Source organism: Physeter macrocephalus, chromosome 13 (genome assembly GCF_002837175.3).
Source record: "Physeter macrocephalus isolate SW-GA chromosome 13, ASM283717v5, whole genome shotgun sequence".
In the NCBI taxonomy this organism is placed as follows: domain Eukaryota; kingdom Metazoa; phylum Chordata; class Mammalia; order Artiodactyla; family Physeteridae; genus Physeter; species Physeter macrocephalus.
The window spans coordinates 49861563-49867155 of record NC_041226.1 but is presented as its reverse complement, the minus strand read 5'-3'; the positions used below and the strand labels follow the sequence as shown (position 1 = coordinate 49867155).

The 5593-nt window shown below is 35.6% G+C and overlaps 1 protein-coding gene across 2 annotated transcripts in view; it reads left to right on the top strand.

Moving 5' to 3' along the window:
• TBC1D4 (TBC1 domain family member 4) overlaps positions 1-5388 on the top strand; it is a 640377-nt gene extending 634989 nt beyond the window's left edge. Inside the window, exon 25 of one of the 2 annotated variants that reach the window (XR_008619072.1) lies at positions 5309-5388. The gene's annotated coding sequence lies outside the window, so the exon portion shown is untranslated. The remainder of the gene's footprint in view (positions 1-5308) is intronic. The other variant, XR_008619073.1, reaches the window with a different exon arrangement.
• The last annotated feature ends 205 nt before the right edge of the window (positions 5389-5593 follow it).

The window sequence follows — 5593 nt, the reverse complement described above, 5'->3', positions numbered from 1 at the left end:
TTCAGTTTGTTAATACGGTGTATCACATTGATTGATTTGCATATATTGAAGAATCCTTGCATCTCTGGGATAAACCCCACTTGATCATGGTGTATGATCCTTTTATGTGTTGTTGGATTCTGTTTGCTAGTATTTTGTTGAGGATGTTTGCATCTATATTCATCAGTGATATTGGTCTGTAATTTTCTTTTATTGTAGTATCTCTGTCTGGTTTTGATATCAGGGCGATGGTGGCCTCGTAGAATGAGTTTGGGAGTGTTCCTTCCTGTGCAATTTTTGGAAGAGTTTGAGAAGGATGGGTGTTAGCTCTTCTCTAAATGTTTGATAGAATTCGCTTGTGAAGCCATCCGGTCCTGGGCTTTTGTTTTTTGGAAGATTTTTAATCACAGTTTCAATTTCATTATTTGTGATTCATCTGTTCATATTTTCTGTTTCTTCCTGGTTCAGTTTTTTTTTTTTTAAACATCTTTATTGGAGTATAACTGTTTTACAATGGTGTGTTAGTTTCTGCTTTACAACAAAGTGAATCAGTTATACATATACATATGTTCCCATATCTCTTCCCTCTTGCATCTCCCTCCCTCCCACCCTCCCTATCCCACCCCTCTAGGTGGTCACAAAGCACCGAGCTGATCTCCCTGTGCTATGCGGCTGCTTCCCACTAGCTATCTATTTTACATTTGGTAGTGTATATATGTCCATCAGTTTTAGAAGGTTATACCTTTCTAAGAATTTGTCTATTTCTTCCAACCAACTTTTTACTTTAATCTTAATAATTTCCAAGACTACTTCAGTGACTTTGTGGATGACTTAATTAAGGTTAATTCTTTGATTTAAATTCTAATGGTCTTTACCTTTACATTAATTCAGTATCTGACACATATAGCCACATCTTGAAATATATCAAAACCTAGCACTATACTACATGTGAAATATTAAACTTCAATTCATTCACTCTAACTATGACAACATATCTCTCCTTCCAACTCTGTAAAACTAATATACCTACTCTTTGACCTTAGGAAATATTTAGGCCCTGGACCACTGTATTTCCTTCTAATCTATCCCCTTCTTTCTAGATTCACTTTCATCCCTTCCAACCCTAGATTCCAAAGTCTGTCATTTCAATCACTCTGTCACTATTACTCTGCCTCTCTTCCTCCTTGCCCTTCAGTTGCAACCCCTTATAAAAATCTTAACTTTGGACTGATTTAACAGTTTTACCTCTGTGCTTTTTCACAGGTGAAGCCCACTGAAAAAAGAAGTAACAAAGTTTTTCTCATGTTTAAAATACCTCTTTTTCACATCACATCCCTTTTTAGTTATACCTAAGTCCTGAACTTCTGGTGAAAATGGAACTGCTTTATAGAGGGATAAACATTTATTGCCATGACTTCAGTACATATTCATTCTTTGTTTTTTCCCAGGATGAATGATGGCCTATAAAATGAACCCTTTTTACTTCATCTTACTTGTCACTGTTGGTCATTCTCTCTTTTAAGCAAGAAATACCTCCTTAGCTTCTGTGACTTTATTTTCTCCTGGATTCCATCCTATTTCCTAGGTTTTCCTTCTTAGTTTCCTTTGCAGGCTTATGTTTTTCTGCCCATTCCTTAAATAGTCTCATTTTCTGAGGCTGCTTCATCAGCCCTGGTTCTTTTTACTTTTCACACTTACAAGGTTACTTAAACCACATTCATGGTTTCAGTTAACACTTACATGTTTTATTTGTAGCCCTAAATTCCGCCTTGAACTCAAGACCCATAAATCCAGCTGCTTTCTGAAATTTCTGCTGTATAACAAAGTGAATCAGCTGTATGTATACATATATCCCCTCCCTCTTGCATCTCCCTCCCACCCCCCCTATCCCACCCCTCTAGGTGGTCACAAAGCACCGAGCTGATCTCCCTGTGCTATGCGGCTGCTTCCCACTAGCTATCTATTTTACATTTGGTAGTGTATATATGTCCATCAGTTTTAGAAGGTTATACCTTTCTAAGAATTTGTCTATTTCTTCCAACCAACTTTTTACTTTAATCTTAATAATTTCCAAGACTACTTCAGTGACTTTGTGGATGACTTAATTAAGGTTAATTCTTTGATTTAAATTCTAATGGTCTTTACCTTTACATTAATTCAGTATCTGACACATATAGCCACATCTTGAAATATATCAAACCTAGCACTATACTACATGTGAAATATTAAACTTCAATTCATTCACTCTAACTATGACAACATATCTCTCCTTCCAACTCTGTAAAACTAATATACCTACTCTTTGACCTTAGGAAATATTTAGGCCCTGGACCACTGTATTTCCTTCTAATCTATCCCCTTCTTTCTAGATTCACTTTCATCCCTTCCAACCCTAGATTCCAAAGTCTGTCATTTCAATCACTCTGTCACTATTACTCTGCCTCTCTTCCTCCTTGCCCTTCAGTTGCAACCCCTTATAAAAATCTTAACTTTGGACTGATTTAACAGTTTTACCTCTGTGCTTTTTCACAGGTGAAGCCCACTGAAAAAAGAAGTAACAAAGTTTTTCTCATGTTTAAAATACCTCTTTTTCACATCACATCCCTTTTTAGTTATACCTAAGTCCCGAACTTCTGGTGAAAATGGAACTGCTTTATAGAGGGATAAACATTTATTGCCATGACTTCAGTACATATTCATTCTTTGTTTTTTCCCAGGATGAATGATGGCCTATAAAATGAACCCTTTTTACTTCATCTTACTTGTCACTGTTGGTCATTCTCTCTTTTAAGCAAGAAATACCTCCTTAGCTTCTGTGACTTTATTTTCTCCTGGATTCCATCCTATTTCCTAGGTTTTCCTTCTTAGTTTCCTTTGCAGGCTTATGTTTTTCTGCCCATTCCTTAAATAGTCTCATTTTCTGAGGCTGCTTCATCAGCCCTGGTTCTTTTTACTTTTCACACTTACAAGGTTACTTAAACCACATTCATGGTTTCAGTTAACACTTACATGTTTTATTTGTAGCCCTAAATTCCGCCTTGAACTCAAGACCCATAAATCCAGCTGCTTTCTGAAAATCTCACTTACACATCTTACAGGAGTTTTGAGCTCTATGTGATTTAAAATGACCTGGTAATTTTCACCTCAAATCTGCTTCTCCACTGTATTCTCTCTTCAAATGAATGGCATGAAAATTTCCTCATTCATGGAAGCTGGAAACATAGGAGTCATCCCTGACTCCTGTCTCTCACTCAGTCTCCGTATCCAGTCATTCCTAGGGTCCTGTAGATACAACTGTTTTACTTCTGTCATGTATTTCTCCTGACACTCATCTATTACAATGCTATTAAATGATAATTGTTGAAGTCATCATTTTTCCTTTTCAGAAGCATTTGCAAGAATATAGGCTCTCATAAAGACCATGTGGTGACAAGGACTCTATAAAATACAACAGACAACTCTGTTCCTTCCCTCTCTACACTGTTGTTAAAATATCAGCAGCCTTGAAAGTATCCTCCCTCATAATGAAGTATCTAATGAAACGTTATCATAATATTTTAGAAGACATACAGACCCCACCTACTGATTTTTATTTCCATGGACAATGTTTGCAACTAAGATGTATAGAGTAGGACTTTGGAGTCAAGGTGGGATCTTGGGAAATTCATTAAACATCCTTCTTAGGAAAAAATTATAATAGTAGATAATACTTATTTCATAGGGTTATGTGAGGATTAGGCAAGATATTTTAGAGCTGTATAGGTACTAAATATTCATTTTTTCTCATTCCTTTCATTTTTTCTTTTAATGCTTGCCCGAGTACTTTCTATGTATCAGTCTTGGACTGACTACTCGGAGTGCTGCTTGAAGGGGAGAGAGCTTCTGAAGCATTATTGACTATGTACATGAATGGAGGTACCATATTTGCACCATATACATTCTCACTGCGAGGCACCACCAATGACTAGAAGCCTGAATATATTAGAAGATCCCATATAAGCAACCTCAAAAAGAACTAACAGTGACTACTTTTTAGTTGAAAGAAAAAAAATGTAGTAAATTGAAACCAGTATATATTTCATCAAATGGCAGAAGCCTAACTCTTCTTGGAATGTAACAGGAAACATTGGTGAGAGAATTAGTAATGACAATTACACAGGAAAGAATGACATTAATAAATAATTGAAGGGATTCATTGCTTGTCATCCATTCAAAAAGCTTTACTTCCAACATGGTTAAAAATGCCATCAATCAACACAAGCCAAGGCATTCTCCTGAAGAGATGGGCATGCTGTTATGAGCTATGCACTACCTGACAGAGGGAAAAGTGAACCATTTCTTGAGCTTTGAAACACAGTTTACAGAATCTTTGTGTATAACCATTGATGGCTAAATTTGCATTCCCAGAGAACCATGTTCATAGGTGATCAGTATTAGTAGGTCTTTGTAAAAGTTGTGGAGCCTCTTAGTGAAGCCTCTTCTGTTTTACCCTAAAAGCTTGAGAATTAAAGAAAAGAAAAACATCCTTGCTGATTCCTACCTGAGTGGACATGTAAGATAAATCTTTAAAAGAGCATTTGATTAAGAATTATTTTCATAATTAAAGAAAATTCATTTAATTTTTTTAAGCAGCAGTAACGTGAAGTCCATGAGCATTCTTAAGATACAAGTTTTCCATAGAAAGGATGGCTCTCCAAATATCAGAATTTCAGGAGTTTATAAAAGATCATCTAGGTTTAAACAGAGCATAATTTAATATCAAAATCAACAAGATCTGTTTCATACGTACAAGTTTGGCAGTTTGACAGAATTGGGAAATCATATGAGTGAAGTCAGTTAATTTACTGAAAAAAGATTAAAACAGTTACATCAATTGATTTTTTTGGATTGCATAATTGTTTGACATGTCATCTTTTGTATCATTCTTCTTGTAAATCTGATTTATAAGTGGTCCATATCCCTTCAGAGAAAAGGAAATGTTCTAGAGAGAAAAAAGAAAGTCCATTTTAGTTATTTTTCAGTAGAAGGGGGAAATTAAATCATGATTTAAGTTTGAAAAACTATAATTTTGGAAAATATTTGCTTAGAAAGTTGCAAATATTGAGATTCCAGAAGTTCAAACACTTCTTGTAATGTTTTAATTACATAGGGTAATTAAACCCCTTTGGACTAAAGCAGTTCCTTTTGATAATGCACAAAGGTAGTAAGTTTATGGCAGCTTCATCACTTTCCTTTTAACGTTTAATTATCAGTAACTGATCAAATAAGAATATGTTTTCACGGTTTACACAGAGTTTTTAAGATGGTACTTTTATTTGATCTCCTACAGGTCCCATGAGGGCCAATCTGGGCCTTCAGCATCTGCTTTTTGGGACTTCATCACTCTCCAAACTACATCGAAGAGCTTATGCTCACCAAGTTCACTGATGGAGGTAAGACTCTCATAGGACCATCAGGCCCTCACTTCAGACTGTAAGTACAACTGGCGCCTGGATGTTTTTTCACTCTAGACTTTGTGCTCCCTCGTGTTCGTATTGTTAAAGTATCTGGATATAATTGGTTGTTTCTGGAATGATTTTTTTTTTCTCTTAGAAAGATAATACTTTACATTTCA